General features: G+C 34.8%; 1 long non-coding RNA gene across 1 annotated transcript; it reads right to left on the reverse strand.

Moving 5' to 3' along the window:
* Positions 1–2,513: 2,513 nt before the first annotated feature.
* On the reverse strand, positions 2,514–18,448 carry LOC131043522 (uncharacterized). Its single transcript, XR_009105535.2, has 3 exons — positions 18,389–18,448; positions 18,174–18,222; positions 2,514–2,610 (listed from the first exon to the last, which is right to left on the reverse strand). It is a non-coding gene; the product is annotated as an uncharacterized LOC131043522 (long non-coding RNA).
* Positions 18,449–26,523: the final 8,075 nt, after the last annotated feature.

A 26,523-nucleotide genomic window follows, 5' to 3' on the forward strand; every position in this document is an offset into this window, starting at 1 on the left:
GTGAAAACTAAATATTTCAATAAGGAACTACTAATTATTTTGGAAAAAACTAAATGTTAGGTGTCATTTCAATCAACCTATGTATGAGCAACTTTTTTTAATCTTTAGATAAAAGTAAAAATGATACATGAGTGGATGCGAGACATATTTTTGTGAGTGTTTTTGAAAAAATAAATATTTATATGTTTCTTACAACACGTTTTAAAAAATATTGAAAATCAATTTTTGGCCAAGCTAATTTGGTAAAGGAATATAAAATTAAAAAAATAAATTCAAAAGACATAGCCATTGAAGTCTATAATGTGACAGATGTTTCAATTTTTAAAATAGATAAAATAATAAAAAATTATGAACATTTTACAATCAATATATCTATCTATTGAAAATTCAAACATAATGCAAATAAAAAATAACTATTAATTACCTATTTAAATTCTAATTAGATATATATTATATTTTTCTTTTGAATCTTGAGAGTTTCCCATATATATCCTTATCATTTTATAAAATTTTGATTAAAAACAATATACCAGAATCAACAATGACGTTAAATAAAATCTATAAAGACATCTCAATTTATATGAAAAATGTGGGTTTAGATTCCCAAGCCTGAATCTCATGCAATTTTAAAAGGTAAGAGGAAGAAACCAAAACAAATATCAATTCATTTCATTCAATATACAAGTTATAAGGACTTTGATGCAAATGGTTTTAAGAAAAAAAGAAGACTTTTTAAGTGGATATTTTTTTTCATCATGCATATATCTGTTTTGTATAAACTTACCAAGCCAAAAAAAAAGAAAAATTAAAATCTGAACGAAAAGAGGCTTTCATAGTTTTACCTAACACTTTACCTATACGATTTTGCACTTACCCCATTGCATATACAGCATTATTTGGGCCAGAAGAATAATAAAGCAGACTGATTTATCTTTATATTTTTCATTTGAGCAATCTTACGTCTGATGGAGAAAATATCATTATTTGAAGGATAAGGGGCTTGAACTAGACCATAAAACAGACAAAACTAGTTTAGTGACTCTTTCCTTTTTGGTTTCTGAAAAAGCTATAAATGAAAACTATAGTTGAGGTAACATTTATTGGTATACTCCTCGTACAGGAAACCGGTGTACGTATATACATATCCTATTCATTGTTGTGGGGTTATCATATAGGGGAAGAGCATCAGTAGTCATCATAGCTAATTTCGTTCATCCATAGATCCTAAACGGTATATTGGATTTTAATATATTTTTTTTAGTTGTCTTCGTATGTGACTTAACTGCTTATAACTATTGATCTGGCTTCTGGGTAGTAACGATGCACACTGTGGAATCAGTTATGCGGACAAAGGTCAAAAAGTACACATTTCAAAGTGTCGCCTGATACCTAACTAAAGATGTAAACCATCAACTCAAAATTGCTAGTACTTGTTGACAAATGTCCCAATAGTGGTGCACAAATGTTCCAATAGTGGTACACAAATGGGACAAATGTTCCAATAGTTGTGCACAAATGGGCCAATTAATTACAAAAAATGATCGGCTATTGGTACAAAACAAATTTATTAATGGTGTTTTCACTATAACAGCTATTGGGGGGTCAACATGACAATAAGGTGATAGTTATTGGAACTATGTTATCTATTGGTGCTCTTCCCCTGCTATCTCGTTCTTATAATGTACTAAATGCATCCATCATGGTATAAGAAGATTATTTATACATTGATATGTCATAGAGACTGGATAGCCATTTCTTTTCATATATACATCATTACGTACAACATTGTTCAAAGAGGTTTAACTTAGATTTGATAAAAAATAAAATTCGCTGTAATGACCTTTTCATTTTCAGTTTCTTAAAAAGCTTTATGTGCAGACTATGGTTAAGGAAGTTACACTATACTCCTTACACAGAGAGGCAGAGTATCTACATACATATCCTATTCATCTTTGAAGTTACTGTGCAATTATCACACATATACGGAATGGCTTAAATCACATACACTAAGCTTACACTTTTAGACTTAAAAGAGTTAAACATTCAGAGTTGACTGGCATTTTCTAAAACAGCTATTATGTTGCTTAATGTATGTGGTCACAGTAAGAATACACTTCTAAGCTTAAAAGTGTTAAACATTCAAAATTGACTAGGGGAAGAGTACCAATAGCTGAAATAGTTCCAATAACCGTCACCTTAATAACATGTTGACCCCCTAAAACATAAAAAAGTAATTGTCAATACATAAATAAAAAAATACCAGTAAATATTTATTTTAACACCAATACATGTTCACAAATGAATTAGTAATTGAAAACCAAAAAGTAAAAAAAATAAACAACTACTAGTACATTTCCTATTTTAATACAAAACATCTTGCACAAATAATAAACATTTTTATTTTTTTTTAAACTTAATGTTTACATTTGCCACTTTATGCAAATGGCTTAAGAGTACAAATGTACTCCAATTACAATTACATATGAAAAAACTATTGGTGCATTACATGACATAAAAACAATCAATTGTAAACTTCTTAGACACTCAAGTGTACATCCTTCCAAATATCACTTCACAACTTCATGCATTAAATGGATCTGCATTTGGTAACTGCATTTGTAACAACTAGTGTAAGGCTCCCCAATATCCAAGAATTTGCATAAAATCCAATTTAAAAAACCAAGTTTCATTCAAAGCAGGAAAGAAAATTGAACAATTCGAAGCAATGGAGGACTACATATTTAATATGGCATGACCGATTGTTTCCCACAAAAATTCAAATTTGAAAATAGCTAGCTACCACAATCGAATGCATTGCGCATTCAAATTATATTATAAGACAAAAATTTCCGTGTCACTTTCACTACAATCCAATTAATTGCATATTCCTGAGCTTTGTCACTTTCACTACAATCCAATTCATTGCATATTCCTGAGCTTTGCAAATACCCTCTGCACCTTCCTTACTAGAGGGCGCACATTCAAGTTGGTACATAGAAAGTAACTAAATGATATAAATCTTTCAATTCAAATTATATTGTTTTCAATAAACCAACATTTCTTTCAATATAGTCACTGTAAATAATATAAACTACCATTTCTTTCAATATAATCACTATAAATAATATTAACAGCCATATTGGATGTCCAATGATGGTTTACCTCCTTCGTAGCTGCATTATGCTTTGTCTAGTTTACAATTTCATTTCAAACCAACTGAATATCTTTTCGTTTTCTTGGAAACCCCTTCATTATTTATCATTTCCTTTTATGGGTGCACTGTTAAATGGTGTCTCTCTATTTATAATGCCAAAATCATTACAGTGAATGCGAAAAAAAATGATTATTGCTCATAATTGTTTGAAACCCCTTCAATATTTATCATTACAACAATGTGTATGCCTGATACTATTACTTACAGTAACTATATACTGGCTATATATATATACACACACACACACACACACATATACACACATATATATACACCATGCCAGACAACTTTTATTGCAGAGTTTAAAATGGGTGGTCAAAAAATATGTTGAACACCCATAACATCCTTACCATGGACACGTTATGGGCCCATGTTACACAAACTGCCGCTATCTTTTTTGCCCTCAAAACACAGGGAAATGAAGATTTTTTGTGGCATTTTCATTGTTTGCTCTACCTTCAATTTGTTAATATACTCACTATAAATAATATTATCAGGCATATCATGTAGTTCTTCCATTAAATTTCATATGATAAATACAACAACATCATTCAACCATTTACTCATTTGAGAAATGAATCTACATATTCGTACTATATCAACAATAACCACTTTTTAATCACATCACAGTTACATCTTCCACTCATGCATCTCGTGATTGTAGTTTTTCTCCTTGTTATATAACGTTTCAAGTTCTGTACCTATGTCTGTGTGTGTCTATATATATATATATATATACACACACACACATCATAGTAACATACTGAACTCCTGCATGGCTTTTTTGAGTTCTCTGGCTATATGGTTATTGTCTATATTTTCATGCATACAGAAATAGAGACACAATACCATTTTTTTTTCGTTTCCCTTGATGTTCAATGATGAGTTATAGAAATAGATTTTTTTTCCATCATTTATCTCAATGGAATTGAGGGTTTCATTTCAATGATCTGTCTCTCTATATATATTTATACGATAGCATTTTTTTGATTGTTGAAAGATGTTCAATGATGAGTTACAGAAATAGGTTTGTTTTTTATCATTTATCTCAATGGCATTGAGGGTTTCATTTCAAGATCTCTCTCTGTATATATATTTATACTGTACCATTTTTTTTTTTGAAAGATGTTCAATGATGATTTACAAAAATAGATTTGTTTTCCATCATTTATCTCAATGGCATTGAGGGTTTCATTTCAATGATGTGTCTCTCTATATATATTTATACGGTAGCATTTTTGTTTGTTGTTGAAAGATGTTCAATGATGAGTTACAAAAATGGATTTGTTTTTCTTCATTTATCTCAATGGCATTGAGGGTTTCATTTCAATGATTTGTTTCTCTATATATATTTATACGGTAGCATTTTATTTGTTGTTGAAAGATGTTCAATGATGAGTTAGGGTATGTGCAAGATCAAGGGGGGCCAAAAAGTGGCAATAGAAAAAACAATGCGCTTTCAACCTTTCCAAACATGCCAAAATCCGCTTTGACTTTTTGTTTGGGTGGGCAAAATTTGAATTTGGTTTGGTAATACCAAACCAAATCAGATATCTGATTTTTGATGTCACCAATGTGATGTCGCTAGTGTGATATCATACTTTTCAAATCGGATATCCGATTTTATCAATATAAAAAATATAGTTTAGTAAAATGGCCATAACTTTTGCATTTCTTATCAAAATTTTGATTTTTTATAGGCGTTGGAAAATTAATTCATAGACCTATCAAATGGATGAGGTATTTTGATGATTTTATTGACCAAAAATTAATTATAATCATTTAAAGTTAGTCCTTCAATTTTAAAACTTTAAATACTCACAAATTTTGCATACAAAGTCTCTTTTTTTTTCCTATCACCTCCTTTATCTATCACTTGTCTATCTATACTTCTATAATATATTTTATATATCTCTTTGTTCTCTACTTATGTCACTTATTTTCTCATTCCATGTAGATAAATAAATTCCCAAGTTACATGCATCTCTGCATATATCTCCATCTTTCTATTCATATCTCTTCCTCTCCCACTCCATCATTGTCACTCCTTATTTCTATATTTCTCTCTAATAATCTCTCTTCTCTCTATTTATCTCCCTCCTTTACCCTATCATACCTATACTTATATATTACTTGTCTCTATCACCTCCTTTCTCTCCCTATCTTGTCCTCTCTCTCTCTATATCCCTATAGATCTATCTTCATGTATATTTATATTTCATTATCTCTAAATCTCACTTATTCACTCCATCTCTCCCTCCATTTATCATACTCTCTCTATCATGTTATATCCATATCTATCTCTATCTCCATCTTCACATCTCCATCTCTTTCCCTATCAATATCTCTTTTTATATGTTCCTCTATCTTTATATATATTCCTCTATACATGATTAATCCACTTCTTTGTCTCTTCCTCTATCGCCCTCTTGAAGTATCTTTCCCTTTCTCTACTTTTATCTCTTTATTTACTCGATCTTTATATATCTTTTTCTCTCTCCCCACATCCTTCTCTATAGTGCCTTTATATATCTCTATATCTTCCTCTTTTTCTCTCTCCCTCTCTATCTATCCCTATCTATAATCTCTATCTCTCTTTCTCACTCTCTTGCACTATCTATATATCTCTATCTATCGATATTTATCTTCCTTTATATCTCTCTATCTCTTCCTTTTTTTATCTCTCTCTTTACCCCTCTCTGTCCATTTTTCTCCATCTCTTCATATATTTATCTTTGTCTTTACCTCCCTCTTTCTCTATATCTATTCACCTCCCTCTCCCTTTATCTTCATCTTTTATCTCTATCTTCCTCTCTCCTTTTCAATATCTAGATATGTCTACCTCTTTCTATCCATCCTTGTCCTTTAGTTTTTCTCCCTCTCACTTCATACTCCTTAATATCTATATCTCTATTTATGTCCTTGTCCTTTAATTCTTTTCCCTCTCTTTAGTTCCTCATCTCTCTTCACCTTTATATCTCTCCTTATTTGAGTATTAGTATGTATGGTCTCCTAAGGGGTTATATCATGTCCTAAGGGGTCATAGAACATCATATGACCCCTTAGGACACAATATGGTCTCCTAAGGGGTCATAAAACACCATATGACCCCTTAAGACACAATAAGACCCCTAATGACACCATATGGTGTCTTAAGGGGTCATAAGACACCAAATGACCCCTTAGGACACCATACAGCCCCTAATGACACAATGTGGCATCCTAAAGGGTCATATTGTGTCCTAAGGGGTCATAGGACACCATATGACCCCTTAGGACACCATACGACCCATAACACCATATACTGTCCCAAGGGGTCATATGGTGTCTTAAGGGGTCAAAGAATGGCATATGACCAATTAGGACACAATACGACCCATGACGAAACCTAAGGGGTCATATAGTGTCATAAGGGGTCATAGGACACCATATGACCCCTTATAACACCATATGGTCCCTTATGACACCATATGGTGTCCTAAGGGGTCATATAACACCATATGACCCCTTATAACACAAGAAGACCTATAATGACATGATATGGTGTCCTTAGGGGTCATATGGTGTCAGGAGACACCATATGACCCCTTAGGACACAATATGACCCCCAACGATACCTAAGGGGTGATATGGTGTCCTAAGGGGTTATATGAAGTCATAGGAACCTTTAGGACATAATATGACCCGTTAGCACACCATACAACCCCTAATGACACCATATGGTGTCCTAAGGGGTCGTAGGACACCATATGACCCGTTACGACACAATATGACCCCTAACAACACCTAAGGGGTCATAGTGTGTCCTAAGGGGTCATAGGACACTATATGACCCCTAACGACACTATATGGTGTCTTAAGGGGTCATATTGTGTCCTAAGGGTTCATAGGAGACCATATGACCTGTAACGACACAAAATGACACGTAACAACACCTAAGGGGTCATATGGTGTTCTAAGGGGTCATAGGACACCATATGACCCCTTAGCACACCATACAACCCCTAATGACACCATATGGTGTCCTAAGGGGTCATAGAACACCATATGACCCCTTAGAACACCATACGATGCATACTAATACTATATGGTGTCCTAAGGGGTCATAGGACACCATATGACCCCTTAGGAGACCATATGACCCATAACAACATAATATGGTGTCCTAGAGGGTCATAGAACACCATACGACCCCTTAGAACACCATACAACCCATAACGATGCCATCTAGTGTCTGAAGGGGTCATAAGACACAATATTACCCCTTAGGACATAATATGACCCCTAACGACATCATATAGTGTCCCAATGGGTCATAGGACACCATATGACCCCTTAGGACACCATACGACATCATACCACCCTTTACGACACCATATAGTGTCCTAAGGGGTCATATGGTATTCTAAGGGGTCATATAACATCATATAACCCCTTAGAACACAAGATGACCCATAACGACATGATATGGTGTCCTAAGGGGTCATATGGTGTCATGAGACACCGTATGACCCCTTAGGAAATAATATGACCCCTAACGATACCTAAGGTGTCATATGATGTCCTAGGAACCTTTAGTACACAATATGACCGCTTAGCATACCATACAACCCCTAATGACACCATATGGTGTCTTAAGGGGTCATCAGGCACCATATAACTTGTTAGGACACAATATGACCCCTAACAACACCTAAGGGGTCATATCATATCCTAAGGGGTCATATAACACAATATGACCCCTTATAACACAAGAAGACCCATAACAACATGATATGGTGTCCTAAGGGGTCATATGGTGTCAGGAGACACCATATGACCCCTTAGGACACAATATGACCCCTAACAATACTAAAGGGGTCATGTGGCGTCCTAAGGGGTTATATGATGTCCTAGGAATCTTTAGGACACAATATGACCCCTTAGCACACCATACAACCCCTAACAACACCATATGGTGTCCTAAGGGGTCGTAGGATACCATATGACTTGTTAGGACACAATATGACCCCTAACAACACCTAAGGGGTCATATTTTGTCATAAGGGGTCATAGGACACCATATGACCCCTAAGGACACTATATGGTGTCTTAAGGGCTCATGTTGTGTCCTAAGGGGTCATAGGACACCATATGACCCCTAACGACACAAAATGACACCTAACGATAACTAAGGGGTCATATGGTGGTCTATGGGGTCATAGGACACCATTTGACCCCTTAGCACACAATATGACCCCTAATGACACCATATGGTGTCCTAAGGAGTCATATGGTGTCCTAAGGGATCATAGAACACCATATGACCCCTTAGGACACCATATGATGCATAATGACACTATATGGTGTCCTAAGGGGTCATAGGACACCATATGACCCCTTAGAGGACCATACAACCCATAATAACATAATATGGTGTCTTAGAGAGTCATAGAACACCATATGACACCTTAGAACACCATACGACCCATAATGACACCATGTGATTTCTTAAGGGGTTATAGGACACCATTTGACCCCTTAGCACACCATATGACCCCTAATGACACCATATGGTGTCCTAAGGGGTCATATGGTTTCCTATGACCCCTTAGGACACCATACAATTCATAATGACACTATATGGTGTCCTAAGGGGTCATAGGAAACTATATGACCCCTTAGAGGACCACACAACCCATAACAACATAATATGGTGTCTTAGAGGGTCATAGAACACCATATGACCCCTTAGAACACCATACGACCCATAACAACACCATGTGGTGTCTTAAGGGGTCATAGGACACCATTTGACCCCTTAGCACACCATATGACCCCTAATGACACCATATGGTGTCCTAAGGAGTCATATGGTGTCCTAAGGGGTCATTGAACACCATATGACCCCTTTGGACACCATTTGATACATAATGATACTATATGGTGTCCTAAGGGGTCATAGGATACCATATGACCCCTTAGAGGACTATACAACCCATAACAACATAATATGATATCTTAGAGGGTAATAGAACACCACATGACCTTTTAGAACACCATACGACCCATAATGACACCATGTGGTGTCTTAAGGGGTCATAAGACATAATATTACCCCTTAGGACATAATATGACCCCTAACAAGGTCACATAGTGTCCTAAGGGGTCATAGGACACCATATGACCCCTTAGGAAACCATACGACCCCTTGCAACAACATACCACCCTTTATGACACCATATGATTTCCAAAGGGGTCATATGGTATCCTAGTGGGTCATATAACACCATATGACCCCATAGAACACAAGAAGACCCATAACCACACGATATGGTTTCCTAAGGGGTGATATGGTGTCATCAGACACCATATGACTCCTTAGGACACAATATTACCCCTAACGATACCTAAGGGGTCATATGGTGTCCTAAGGGGTTATATCATGTCCTAGGAACCTTTAGAACAAAATATGACCCTTTAGCACACCATACAACCCCTAACGACACCATAGTGTGTCCTAAGGGGTTGTAGGACACCATATAACCTATTAGGACATAATATGACCCCTAACAACACCTAAGGCGTCATATTATTTCCTAAGGGGTCATACGACACCATATGACCCCTAAGGACACTTTATGGTGTACTAAAGGGTCATATTATGTGCTAAGGGGTCATAGGACACCATATGACCCCTTAGCACTCTATATGACCCCTAACAACACCATATGGTGTCCTAAGGGATCATATGGTGTCCTAAGGGGTCATATGGTGTCCTATGGGGTCATACGACCCCTTAGGACACCATACGACACATAATGACACCATATGGTGTCCTAAGGGGTCATAGGGCACTATATGACTCCTTAGGAGACCATACAACCCATAACAACCTAATATGATGTCCTAGAGGGTCATAGAATACCATATGACCCCTTAGAATACCATACGACATATAACGACACAATGTGGTGTCCTAAGGGGTCATAAGACACAATATGACCCCTTAGGACATAATATGACCCCTAACAACGTTATATAGTGTCCTAAGGGGTCATACAAAACCATATGACCCCATAGAACACCATATAACCCCTTAGAACACCATACGACCCTTTACGACACCATATGGTGTCCTAAGGTGTCATATGGTATCCTAAGGGGTGATATAAAACCATATGACCCCTTAGAACATCATATAACCCCTTAGAACATAAGAAGACCCATAATGACATGATATGGTGTCCTAAGGGGTCATACGGTGTCTCTAAGGGGTTATATGGTGTCATGAGACACCGTATGACCCCTTAGGACACAATATGATCCCTAACGATATCTAAGGGGTCATATGGTGTCCTGAGAGGTTATATGATGTCCTAGGAATCTTTAGGACACAATATGACCCCTTAGCACACCATACAATCCCAAACGACACCATATGGTGTCCTAAGGGGTCGTAGGACACAATATGACCCGTTAGGACACAATATGACCCCTAACAACACCTAAGGGGTCATAGGACATCATATGACCCCTAACGACACAAAATGACACCTAACAATACCTAAGGGGTCATATGGTGTTATAAATGGTCATAGGACACCATATGACCCCTTAGCACACCATACCACCCTTAATGACACCATATGGTGTCCTAAGGGGTCATAGAACACCATATGACCCCTTAGGAAACCATACGACACATAATGAAACCATATGGTGTCCTAAGGGGTCATAGGACACCATATGACCCCTTAGGAGACCATACGACCCATAACAACATAAAATTGGTGTCCTAAGGGGTCATAGAACACCATATGACCCCTTAGAAGACCATACGACCCATAACGACACCATGTGGTGTCCTAAGGGGTCATAAGACATAATATGACCCCTTAGGATATAATATGACCACTAACGACATCATATAGTGTCCTAAGGGGTCATAGGACACCGTATGACCCCTTAGGACACAATACGACCCCTTAGGACATAAAATAACCCTAATGACACTTAAGGGGTTGTAGGACACCATACGACACATAACAACACTAAATGGTATCCTAAGGGGTCATATGGTGTCCTAAGGTGTCATAGGACACCATACGACCCATAGCACCATATTGTCTCCAAGCATATGGTGTCCTAAAGGGTCATACGACACCATATGACCCATTAGGACACAATAAGACCCTTGATGACACCTAATGGGTCATATATTGTCATAAGGGTTCATAGGACACCATATGACCCCTTAGGACACCATATGACCCCTTAGGACACCATAAGACCCATAACGACACCATATGATGTCCTAAGTGGTCATATGGTGTCCAAAAGGGTCATGGGACACCATATGACCTCTTAGGACATAGTATGAGCCCTAACAAAACCTAATGGATCGTATGGTGTCTAAGGGGTCATACAATGTCTTGTGACCCCTTAGGACACAATATGACCCCTTAGCACACCATACAACCCCCAATGACACCATATGACCCGTTCAGACACAATATGACCCCTAACAATACCTAAGGGGTCATATAGTGTCCTAAGGGATCATAGGATATACCATATGACCCCTTAACACACCATACGACTTGTAATGACACCATATGGTGTCCTAAAGGCTCATAGAACACTATATGACCCCTTAGGACACCATAAGACTTATAACAACATCATATGGTGTCCTAAGGTGTCATATGGTGTCCTAAAGGTTCATGAGACACCATATGACCCTTTAGGACACCATATTCTCTCTCACATTGTTTCTTTTCCTCAATTACCCTCGATCACGTCTCTCCTCCTATGGGTTTATAGATACTTCCCTCTCCCCCTCTACCCACCTCCTAATTACTCTCTATGTCTCTCTTCACCTCTTTCCCCATCTCTCTTCTCTCTTTGTTGATACTTTCCCCTCTCCCCCTCTCCTCCTACCCCCTAATAATCTCAAACTATCCCTCTCATTCTCTCTTCACCCCAATCACCCCCTCTCTCTCTCCGCCTTCCACCTAATTACCTATAGCTCTCTCTCTCTCTCTCTCACATTCTCTCTTCCCCCCAATTAATCTCTCCTTCTCACCTCTCTCCCCCTCTCCTTTTTTTGATACTTCCCTATGCCTCTCCTTATCCCCTCTGAATTTTGTTGCTAGAGATGAGAATGAAATGCAGAGAGACTAGTCTAGATCTTAGGGAAGCAAGAGTGACATAGAGGAGGAAATTATGAAGAGGTAGAAATATAAGCACCTTTTAGAGCTTGAGAGATTTAATGAGGTATTCATTGATAGTTAGAGATATAGGTCTAGAGAGAGATGTATAAATATGGACAAAAGAGAGGGAGGAAGAAACAAATAGGTGGTGTGATAGGTTTAGGAGAGAGACTTGGAGAAAGGAACAAACATAGATAACATGGTTTAACAAAATTTATCGAACTCAATAAAATTCATAAATTTTGAATTTTTAATTAATTACTTATTTAGTTTATTTTGAGATGATTGTTACAAAAATTCATGCAATAGGGAAATCATATGAAAAAGTCATGAGTTTTTTATGTTATAAAAATGAAGGATGAATTTAAATGAATTATAATTATTTTTTTAAACAAATAATTGAAAATATAACTATTCCATATCATAGATCTCTTAATTACCTTTCCAACGCCTATAAAAAATCAAAATTTTGATATAAAACGCAAAAGTTATGCCCAATTTACTAAAATATTTTTTTTTATTTTTTCAAAAATCGGATATCCGATTTTATCCAATATCCGATTTTATCCAATAAAATCCAATATCTGATTTTAAAACATAAATTTTTCCCTCCATATTTTGGTTCAGGTTTGCTTTGGGATTTGGCTTGGAAGTGACAAGCCTGGAAAGTCAACTGAAAAAACGTGTTTTTCAGTATTCCTTGATTTTCTAGACTTTACACTGGTGGCTGACGACTTTTTTTATAGCCAAAATTGATAAAATAAAAATGGTTTTTTAAGGACGTTCTCATTTTTCCAACAATATAAGGCTTTTCTTATTTCGACTTTAATAAATAATTATTATTTATTTTCTAATTGATTCTAATAAAAGTCTTGATTGATATACTGATTGAAAAATACTCATAACTTTCAAACCGCATAACATTTTTTGAATCTGAAACATGCATCACATCCTATGCTTTGTCTACTATAGGGAAAAATTAAAAAAAATTGAATTTCATAAGGTTTTGACCAAGTTAAGATGGTCAAATGTAGGAGTTTCTGAATTTCTGAAAAGCTGTAGTAAAAATTTCATAAATAATTATTTACTTTATTAAAAATTATAAAAAAATATGTGTCACATCCGGACATGAGTCTAATACTTATATTATAAATCTTATAAAAAAATATTATGATTTGATTGTGATTAGGGTGGTCAAACATACACCTACTTCTTATCTTTTTCCTGAAATTTTTGTACCACTGCATTGAAATTTGAAATTTTCATCAAATAGAATTTTTTTTTTTCAAAAACCAAATAGTAGCTTAGAAAATACATTCAATTTTCTTTAGATTTTATTATTACATATTTTAAAAATAATGTCCATAACTTATTCAATTTTTCATTTCAAGTTGCAAAACTCTTTTTTTTTGAAATTTCATTGCCACTTAAGGGCCTGTTTTGGCACACCATGATCCTGCACATACCCGTTACAGAAATAGATTTGTTTTTCATCATTTATCTCAATGGCATTGAGGGTTTCATTTCAATGATCTCTCTTTGTATATATATTTATACTGTACCATTTTTTTTTTTTGAAAGATGTTCAATGATGAGTTATAGAAATAGATTTGTTTTCCATCATTTATCTCAATGGCATTGAGGGTTTCATTTCAATGATGTGTCTCTCTATATATATTTATATGGTAGCATTTATTTATTTTTGTTGAAAGATGTTCAATGATGAGTTATAGAAATAGATTTGTTTTTGTTCATTTATCTCAATGGCATTGACGATTTCATTTCAATGATCTCTTTCTCTATATATATTTATATGGTAGCATTTTTTCGTTGTTGAAATATGTCCAATGATGAGTTACAGAAATAGATTTGTTTTTCATCATTTATCTCAATGGCATTGAGGGTTTCATTTCAATGATCTCTCTCTGTATATATATTTATATTGTACCATTTTTTTTTGTTGAAATATGTTCAATGATGTAATTGTTCACTATCTAATACAATATCAACAATATCCAATTTTCAATCACATCACAGTTACATACTAAACTCCTGCATGGATTTTTTGAGTTCTCTAGCTATATGGTTATTGTCTATATTTTCATGCATACGAAAATAGATACATAGTACCATTTTATTTTGTTCAATGATGAGTTACAAAAATAGATTTGTTTTTCATCATTTATTTCAATGGCATTAAGGGTTTCATGGAAATGATCTGTTGTAGGTTCACTGAAAATAATGACACAAGGTAGAGAGGGAAACAGTCTGTTAGACGTCGAACAGTTAGAGTCACTTGTGGGGTGCACTTCCCTGTTGAAAATAATTTTGTCCAAAATGAAGACCCATTAACTCCTATTGTAGATGACCACTCACCTAACAATGCAACTGATGTGGATACTGTTGCTATACATGACCATCCTACTGTAGATTCTAATCGTATTCCACAAACACCACAAGTAGAGGTGGCCTCAAAGGATCCTAAACCAAAATGGAGCATATCTAACATGAAAGAGGCAATTTCATGCATATAAGACAGGCACATGTCTCTTAGAGGCACATCGAACCACAACTACGACTGTGAGGGGTCCACGCACCATTTTATCAGCAGAGGAGAAGGATGCAGTTGTTCAATGGTGCAAAGACATGGCTGAAATTGGTCATGGTCTCAAATCAATCAACTTCAATCAACTATTGCACAAATTACTAAGAATAGGCCTAATTGATTCAAAAACGGGATGCCAGGGAGGTCATGGTGGGCAGGTTTTAGACAAAGGCACCCTGATCTAACGATGAGAACATTAGAAGGAGTGGACTCTGATAGGGCTATTATGCTTCGACCTTCTATTGTTGCCTCTTTCTATGACAATTTGGAGTTAATGTACAACCTCAATCACAATGGTAGTAGTGAAATTTGGAGTTGTGATGAGACTGGTGTGCAAGCTGGGAGGAATTGTGGAATGAGAGTGATAGCCACATTGGGGTAGAGGTGTGTACCGTACCTAATTTTGAAGAGTAGAGAGTGGATCACTATTTTGGCATGTGTTAGTGCATGTGGTTTCAGCATTCCTAGATTTTATTTGTTCAAATCTAAGAGGCATATCTAAAACTACATAGCAAACTACGAGCCAGGAGCATGCATGGAAGTCCAAGAACATGCATGGATGACAAAGGAGTGTTCTTAAATTGGTTGGAACATTTTGCACATTCATTCCCTGGTGGAATTTCACCCTCACATGGGGCCCTACTGATCTTCGACGGTCATGGCAGCCATGTAGCCTTCAAGACAATTGAAGAAGCAAGGCGGATAGGTATTGATTTGGTGACCCTTCTAGCTCATACAAGCCACAAACTGCAGCCACTTGATGTCTTTGTATTCTCACCTTTCAAAAATTATTTCAAATAACAAAGGAGTATATGGATGTCTAAGTTCCCAAAAATTGAAATTGGAAGGGAAGAGTTGGCAACTCTTGTGAGCAAGGCCTTTGCCCAAGCATTGACACCGGCCAATATAATCAGTGGCTTCCATAGGACAGGGATTTGGCCACTTAACCGAAATGCATTACAGAATGATATGAGACCAAGTGAGACATTCGAGGTTGGAACAGAACATGATGCTGCTTCAAGGGATGAAGAACCAGAGTATATGGCAGCAGAAGCATGCTTGCAATTGGCAGTTTGTAATGAGGAACAGATTCAAGATTTTGTAGAGCTCCATAGTGGAACACAAGCAATGGTTGAGGGTACAAGTTTGACACTAGAAACTACCGAAGCAAGTTTGCCTCCACAAACCAGCCAGCCAAATGAGGGTTTTGAAAATTCATCAACAGGCATGTCTTTGCAAACACAAGCTAACATACCAGAGTGGACCCAAGATGCAGCCAACTATGATGATGAAACGCTTTCCATGCCTAGTCTGCCATAAATTGATCTAGCAGATGTCATTCATTACTTCACCAATGCAGTCAACTAGGAGCAACAAGATGGTGCTGATGGTGAAGATGAAGTTCACATAAGTGAAGATGAACTTGAGTTTGTACCATGCACACAAGAGGATGGGCAGCAACAACCAATGCAAATCAACCAATTCTTAAGACTTCCAGTGCAGAGAATGAACCAATCTTCACGTGGAGGTAAGAAAGGGGTTCTACATCTTAGTAGCCAGTCACAGATCTTGACATCTGATGAGTACATTCAAAGGGAAAAAGATAAAGAGGCTGAAAGGAAAAGAGAAGAGGAATTGGTAGAGCAAAAGATAGAGCAGATGAGACAGAGGAAGGCACAACGTGAAGCAGAAGCGATAGAAAAGGAGGTTATGAGGGTGGAAAAACAAGCCAAAAAATTGTAGGATTCCCAAGACAAGTTCATTCAAAGACAAGACAAGGAAAAGAAAGATGCAGAAGCAAAGCTTGAGAAGGAGAGGATGAAAGCTGAAAAGGTAGCCAAGTGTGCGAAGAGGACAAAAGATGTTGCCACAGTCGCAGAACCTCTACCCATCCAACACCCAATTCTCATGGAAATGATGAACCTGTTGTCCCCAGCCTTTGCAGCTACTAATACTATGTAGGTTGGGACTGCACTTGGACCCTCAGACACCGTGCAACTTACTTCAGGTGTAAACTAGGCATTACTTGCTCAAATAGCAAGTTGCTTACAAACCCCTCACAACAAAGAAATTTTTTTTGGTGGGCCAGACCCTAGTAGGGCACAGTCAGTTAGGGTTGGATTTGTCACACCTCCTCCATTTAATACCCAAATGGAGAATTGATATAACCATGATGTGATTAATACCCAAATGGAGAGCAGATTTTGAGTTTCGATATAACTGTGATGTGATTATAGAATGACATACTGCTAGATTTTGTAATGTGTTCAGAACTCCATTGTTTTCAGATATATCAGATGGATATTCCAATGAATTGATGGTGTTATTGTAAATCTGATATGTTTGTTTTTTGTGATGTGATATTTCTCATATATCAGTTGAATTGATCTCGTATATTTCTCACTATCAAAAAAGACCACATAAGTGTTCAAATTACTCACTATCAAAAAGGCCATATCAATGGTATTTGATTATTCACATGCCACTGATATGTCCTCTTTTGATAGTGAGAAATTTGAACACTTATAAATATTCAAGTTGCAGTCATCATATTATAAGTATTCAAATTGCAGTCATCATATATAAATTACAGTGTAATATGTCTACTAGGTCATTGCCTTGAAATGATAAAAGGAAGTGTCCCATTTGTAAAAAGGCACCAGAAATAGAACTATTTTCTACTGCCTTAAAAGATATCTTGTTAGCTACCAAGTTATCATTCTTAGCAGTATCTAACAAGACATCTTTTAAGGCAATATAAGATAATTCTTAGTCTGGTTCTTTTCCTCAAATATGGCACTTCCATTTGATCATTGAAACACAAACAATTTAGAAAGTGATGAATTTAAACAAATTGAAACACAAACAATAGGGCACTTCCTTTTTCTACTGCACTAAGTGAGGAATTTAAACCAAAAAAAAAAAATTGAATTTGAAACATAAATAAATCAAAAATTGCATTGTCTACTAGATCATTGCGAAAGTACAATTCCAACAAAGAGAAGATTGAAACATATGAACTAAGTGAGAAATTAAAACAAATTGAAACACAAACAATTCAGAAATTGAAACATAAACAATTCAGAAATTGAAACATAAATAATTCACAAATTGCATTGTCTACTAGATCATTGCCAAAGTAAAGTCATATGGACTTTACCTGAGAGGCCTGCTTTTTGTCTTTGACATAGTGAGTCCTAGATCATTGCCTGTCATAACAATCACAACAAAATGCAAAACAAACTAAGGTGTGTTAAGAAACACATTTAATAAGGAATGCATAACTACCTAAGATATCTACACAAATTAATATAAAATGTAAGCATTAAAGGCATAATCTCCAAATAATTGAAGTGTGTTAATAAACACATTTACATTGATATGATGATCTTCCACAAGTATGGTTCTTCCTTCGATGCTCTAGCACGCTTGCAAAAAACAACAATATTCGAGGGTAGCGTAACGTTGTAACAACAAATCATCCATATATTATTGAATGCATAAGTACATACATATACATATCCAACTACATACATATGCACATGTACATAGAATTGCACATATACATACATATGCATATGCATATGTATAACATACATACATATTGCAAAGAAATAGTTACCTAAGGAATGTGCAAAGGGAATTTGCAGAACTCGGAAATATGCAATCAATTGGATTTTAATCAAAGTGACATGGAAAATTTTGTCTTATAATATAATTCGAATGTGCAATGCATTCAATTGTTGTAGCTACCAATTTTCAAATTTGAATTTTTGTGGGAAACATTCGTTCATGTCATATTGAATATGCAGACCTCCATTGCTTTGAATTGTTCAGTTTTATTCTACACACACACACACATGTATATGTGTGTGTATGTGTGTATGGACAATAACCATACATGTATGTGTGTGTGTGTGGATGAGAAACATATAGGCACACTAAGCTGTAAGAGAGCATTGAAATGAAACTATAAACTGCATAGAAAGAAATCGTCAATATACAAAGCATAATGTAGCTACAAAGGAGCATAAACCATCATTGGACATCCACCATGGCTATTAATATTATTTACAGTGACTATATTGAAATAAATGTTGGTTTACTGAAAACAATATAATTTAAATTGAAAGATTTATAACATTTAACATTGACTGTAGAAGGAATTTACTTATTCAATGTGTACCAATCTAAATGACCGCCCTTGAATAAGTAAACTGTTGTTGATTATAGCAAGTTCTGTGTCTATATGGTTATTGTCCATATACATTTAAAAATATATATAGATAATAACCATATAGCTAGAGAACTCGCATCAACCATCGTTATAGAGTATATTATGCTATTGTGTGTTTCTTCATGTATACATATACATGTATATGTACATACATGTACACATGTATATATATACATATACATATATATGTATATGTGTGTATATATATGTATGAGTTACATATATATGGACAATAACCATATAGGCAGAGAACTTGAAAGTGTATATAACAAGGAGACAAACTAAAAGCATGAGATAGAGGAACAAAATATGTAACTGTGATGTGATTGAAAACTGGATATTGTTGATGTACTATTAGGTAGTGAACAATTCCATCATTGAACATGATTTTCAAAAAATAAATGGTACCGTATAAATATATAAAGAAAGACAAATCATTGAAATCAAACCCTCAATGTCATTGAGAGAAATGATGAAAAACAAATCTATTTCTGTAGTTCATCATTGAACATCTTTCAACAAAATAAAATGGTATTGTGTCTCTATTTGTGTATGCATGATAATATAGACAATAACCATATAGTCGGAGAACTCAAAAAAGCCATGCAGGAGTTGTAAGTATGTAACTGTGATGTGTGTCTATATATATATATATATATATAAAGAGAGAGAGAGAGAGAGAGAGAGAGAGAACAATTACATCATTGAACATCTTTCAACAACAAAAAAAATGCTACCGTATAAATATATATATAGACAAAGATCATTGAAATTAACCCCTCAATGCCATTGAGATAAATGATGAAAAACAAATCTATTTTCATAACTCATCATTGAACATCTTTGAACAAAATAAAATGGTATTGTGTCTCTATTTCTGTATGCATGATAATATAGACAATAACCATATAGCTGAAAACAAAATGAGTAAATGGCTGAATGATGTTATTGTATTTCTCATATGAAATTTAATGGAAGTACTACATGGTATGCCTAATAATATTATTTATAGTGAATATATTAACAAATTGAAGGCAAAGCAAACAATGAAAATGCCACAAAAATCTTCATTTTCCTAAGTTTTTAGGGCGAAAAGGATAGTGGGATTTCATGCCATGTGTACACACACACACACACATATATGTGTATATATGTAATGAAAAATAATGAAAGGGTTTCGAATAATTATGAACAATAATCAATCTTTTTTGCATTCTCTGTAATGATTTCGGCATTATAAATAGAGAGACACCATTTAACAGCACACCCATAAAATGAAATGATAAATAATGAAGGGGTTTTGATTACTTATGAACAAAAATTATTAATTTTTTTATTTGCATTCACTCTAATGATTTCGGCATTATAAACAGAGAGATACCATTTAACAGCACACCCATTAACCATTTAACAACACACAAACACACACACATACACGCATATATATATATATATATGTGTGTGTGTGTGTGTATATGTAATGGTAAATAATAAAGGGGTTTTGACCAATTATGAACAATAGTCCATTTTATTCCGCATTCACTGTAATGATTTCGAAGTATAAATAGAGAGACAACATTTAACAACGCAGCCATAAAAGAAAATGATAAATAATGAAGGAGTTTCGAACAATTATGAACAATAATCAATTATTTTTGCATTCACTGTAATGATTTCGGCATTATAAACAAAGAGACACCATTTAACAGCACACACACACACACACACACACACACACACACATATATATATATATATATGTGCGTGTGTGTGTGTATATGTAATGTTAAATAATAAAGGGGTTTTGAACAATTATAAACAATAGTCCATTTATTTCCGCATTCACTATAATGATTTCGAGAGTATAAATAGACAGACAACATTTAACAATGTAGCCATAAAAGAAAATGATAAATAATGAAGGGGTTTCGAATAGTTATGAACAATAATAAATTATTTTGGCATTATGAATAGAGAGACGGTGTTTAACAATGCAGCCATATGAGGAAATGATAAATAATGAAGGGGTTTCAAACAATTATGAACAATAGTCAATTATTTTCGCATTCACTGTAATGATTTCGGCATTATAAACAGAGAGACACCATTTAACAACGCACCCATACAAGGAAATGATAAATAATGAAGGGGTTTCAAACAATTATGAAAAATAATCAATTATTTTCGCATTCATTGTAATTATTTCGGCATTATAAACAGAGACACACCATTTAACATCGCACCCATAAAAAGAAATGATAAATAATGAAGAGTTTCAAACAATTATGAATAATAATCAATTATTTTCGCATGCACTGTAATGATTTCGGCATTATAAACAAAGAGACACCATTTAACAACACACCCATACAAGGAAATGATAAATAATGAAGGGGTTTCGAACAATTATGAACTATAATCAATTATTTTCACATTCATTGTACTGATTTCTACATTACAAACAAAGACACATCATTTAACAACGCACCCATAAAAAGAAATGATAAAAAATGAAGGGGTTTCGAACAATTATAAACAACAATCAATTGTTTTCACAGTCACTGTAATGATTTCAGCATTATAAATAGAGAGACATCATTTGACAACCCACCCATAAAAAGAAACGATAAATAATGAAGGGGTTTTGAATTATTATGAACAATAATCAATAATTTTCGCAGGCACTGTAATGATTTCGGCATTATAAATAGAGAGACACCATTTAACAGCCCACCCATAAAAGGAAATGATAAATAATGAAGGGGTTTCGAACTATTACGAACAATAATCAATTTTTTTCACATGCACTATAATGGTTTCGGCATTATCAACAGAGAGACACCATTTAACAGCCCACCCATAAAAGGAAACGATAAATAATGAAGGGATTTCGAACTATTATGAACAATAATCAATTTTTTTTGCATTCACTGTATTGATTTCGGCATTATAAACAGAGAGACGGTGTTTAACAACGCAACCATAAAAGAAAATGATAAATAATGAAGGGGTTTCAATTATGAACAATAATCATTTTTATCTGCATTCACTGTAATGATTTCGGCATTATAAACAGAGAGACACCATTTAACAGCGTACCCATAAAAGAAAATGATAAATAATGAAGGGGTTTCGAACAATTATAAACAATAATCATTTTTTTTTGCATTCACTGTAATGATTTCGGCATTATATACAGAGAGACACCATTTAATAGCATACCCATAAATGAAAATGATAAATAATGAAGGGGTTTCGAACAATTATAAACAATAATCAAACTTTTTCGCATTCACTGTAATGATTTCGGCATTATAAATAGAAAGACACCATTTAACAGCGCGCCCATAAAAGGGAATGATAAATAATGAAGGGGTTTCAAACTATTATGAACAATAATCAATTTTTTTTGCATTAACTGTAATGATTTCGGCATTATAAACAGAGAAACACCATTTAACAGAGCATACAAAGCATAATGGAGCTGCGAAGGAGCAAAACGATCACTGGACATCCAATATGCAATATGGACGAGCTCTCGTTACCTGGGAGCCGAGGTTGCGGAGGAGGCCGCCGAAGGCTGAGGTTGCAGAGGAGGCCGCTGACGGAGGTTGCAGAGGAGGCCGAGGTTGCGGAGGAGGTCGCCAATCGAAAAAAATTTCCTAACTTGCGAGCGCAAATGTTAGGGAAACATTTTATTTCCCTAAGTTTTTAGGGCAAAAAAGACAGCGGGAGTTCGTGCCACGTGGGGCCACCATACCTCCGCGGGAAGGGGGTTATGGGTGGTCAACATGTTTTTTGACCACCCATTTTAAACTTGTTTACATTTATCATTATTTTTAATTATATGCATGCCATAATTTTTTTAGGTTAATTATTTTTTATAAAAAGATGAAAAATATATTAGCTTTTAGGTATTTTACAAATGGATAATGGTGTTTTGATGTGCGGGTATTGGCGCAAATGCATTCAAGTATCGGTCGACACATTGAAATGACCACTTTTTGACCTTTCGACGCATAACGACCCATAGAGATCGGATCGTTACTACCCAAAAGCCAGATCAATAGATTTAAGAAGTCAAGTCGCATACGAAGACAACCCAAAAAAAAAAATCAAAATTTGATATATCGTTTAGGATCTGTAGGTGCGTGAAGTTAGCTATGACGGCTACTGGTGCTCTTCCCCTAACATTCTTTAAACTTTTATATTACTTAATGTGTACAATTTGAGACTGGACCGCTTATACAGCTCTAAAATGTAACCCCCAGCAGTTGTATAAAATCGTGCAGACTTTCCAGTGGACAACTAAATTTCTGTTTTCTTTTGATAAGCAATCGACAGCAACACTTGCATGGTCATTTTACTCTTTAAAAACTAAAATCATTGTAAAAAAATGAAACGTTAACTGTATATAAAAGGCATAGAGGAGCGATAAAATCTTGTTCAAGCTTACCTGAAATCGGCCACCACTCTAGCCTGAATTTTGTGGGTTCAATCATGACTGCCAGCAACTTCAATTCCCAAAACATGTCCAAGTATCATGAGAAAGCTTCACAGATAACTTTTGAGGAGCGAAGCATGAATGGGTGAATAAAACATGTATAAAAGCACTGGAAGCGAATTGTTTTGCATTGATTCTTCGCTACAATTCCCAATATCATATCTCCCAATGTCATATTTCCGTATAGAAATGTTACCCTCCAAGAAATTGAAACTGACATTTTTCCTCGGTTAGGCTTGGCGTGAAGCAGTAGTGAATATTTACAGTGAGCAAAACATTAAGCACTTGTGAGGTTTGGTGAGAATGTTAGGTAAGGAGAACCCACTACCTTGTCAAATTTTGGGAATCCAATGTGCGGTGCAGTAGATTCAGTTTTGGATTCCCTCACATTTTTCTCGTGAGGCAACGAACTTTCATATTTTTCCTCACTTTCTAGTCAATGAAGTCAATACAAGAGCTTTTGGAAACTTGAGGTGCCCCAAAAAGGTAATTTTAGTTATTAGGGGAGAAGACTAATTAATTGAGCACATTCTAATAAATGCTATAGTATTTATTAATTTAATGTCTAATATTTATGATAATATTGTATTAATAATTGTGACTTTAAAGATGATGATTACTTATAATTGAATGAAATGTATTCCTTAGATCTAAAAAGCAACAAATCATGGGATGTCACATTAGTCCACCAATAAAACATGACTTAGTGCACAAGCATCAATCTCACTTTTTTTGGGGCCTTTTTGGGCACCTTGGAAAAAGCATGATGATGTGGCATCATATTTGATGATGTGGCCCTAAAACTTATGTTATAAGCAAGGGACTTGCCAAGTAAGCTATTGTAAAATAATGAGAGTGATTTGAAATTTCCACATAGGATTTGGAGATGCCTGAAGTTAGGGTGCTCAACTATGGAGCCCTTTCCCCTATCCCTTGTTTGCGTTTGGATAATAGTAGAGGGATTGACCAGGAAATATTTAGGTAGAAACCATTGCATTGCTCAACAAAGTACAAATTTGATGGCATACTTTACAATCAACAAGCCTAGTAATAAGAATTTTCATAAAAAACTAGTTTCCTAATATTTTCTTGTTATTGTATTTTATTGAAAGGTTTGTACGAACATCACATTTAACAATCTTAGAATATTATAATTAACATTGTAAAATCTTCAATATGATTTAATGTAATATTTTAATAATGTTTGTGGGACCCAAGAACAACACATGACCCTAAAAAAATAGCTGCAATGAATTTTGATCAACGTGTGAAGCAAAGTTGGAAGAGACCCTCATACATGAAGAATAAAAAAACCTTATCAACCTAACAATTAATGAATAGAATAGTTGTGCCAAGTTGTACAAAATATTGAATTGTGTTATGGTGTTACCTACATTTATTAGTACTTGCCCTTCCTCTATGTTATTGTTACCTACATTTAAATTAGTTGTTAAAGTTGGTATATTAGAGAGAACATTTTTATAATGAAAAATTATTTAGTTTTATTTAAAGTAAATTTAGAAATTTAATAAGTATAAATATTTTTGAAATGAATTTTCTTGAATTTAATTGATTAAAAAATCGAGTTCTAAAAAATGATTAAATAAAATCTATGATTGTCCAACATCGAGTTAATGACAACATCAAAAAATAGGCTCACATAATTAAGACACTAGTGCGTATTTAATACGTCTACAATGTGTGTATGATTACAAAAGTGGAAAAGAAAACAATTATGTACCCCTACCAATGTAAATGGGTTTCTATGAAAAGAAATGTTACTCATAAGTGTACATCAATTTAATGTATATATCTTCTTATATAATCATACTACTAAGGGGGAAATGACTACAAAATGCCTCTATTCACACTAGCTTCCCCTCTAAAGTTCAACTTATGGAGAATTCAAATAAATAGAAATGATACTAAACATGATGATGATTATGGGTCCCAACTACTAGGTTGTATTATGTACCCACTTACAAATGCAATCTCTCAAAAATGGAGGAAAGGATAATAACCACATGAGAAGAAACCTCTCTCCAAAAGAGAGAAAAGATGTAAAAAAATGTATAAAAGTGATGGAGGAGTGGTGAATGGAGGAATCAAGACCCTCAAGGACTAGATTCGTCACAAATTTACAATTAATGGCCCCACCATAAGAGGGAAAAAGAGAGACTATATCTTCCCATTATGAAGTATCTCCTATGCAAATAAAGAATGCTTGAAGACAAAAGATGATCCAATTCCTAAAAATTGCCTTTCTTTGTAAAGAAACAAGTCCAATAAAAGATATAGAAGCAACTATATTTTTAAGTGAATAGATGAGGTAAGAAGTCTTGAAATGTGTGTCTATGAAAAAAATTTATGTATCTCCAAGCTTAAATATGCCACAATGAAATCATGAGCTATCCAAGTCAATGAATATGACAAATCAAATGAATGAGTGAATTAATTTGTGTAAACTCATTAATGTAACAATCTCCAAAAAAAAGAAGATTCGATAACAATTATGTTCAAATTATCATTAAGGAGGATAGAAACCACCTCAAGTGTGTCATCCAATTTTGCAATATGAGAGGTCACAAATAAGTTTGTAATTCTTTACAAATACTCATCCCACAAAACAAGATCTAAAAAGTTATTATCATTTGAAGTACAAGAAACCATGGCCACATTGAAATCTAAAGAAGTAGGAAGTGGCAGATACTTTTTGGTTAGTAGTTTCAATACCATTTGAGAGTACAAGAAAGATATGAGACTTGGTAC

The sequence above is a fragment of the Cryptomeria japonica genome, chromosome 11, assembly GCF_030272615.1.
Source record: "Cryptomeria japonica chromosome 11, Sugi_1.0, whole genome shotgun sequence".
Taxonomy (NCBI): domain Eukaryota; kingdom Viridiplantae; phylum Streptophyta; class Pinopsida; order Cupressales; family Cupressaceae; genus Cryptomeria; species Cryptomeria japonica.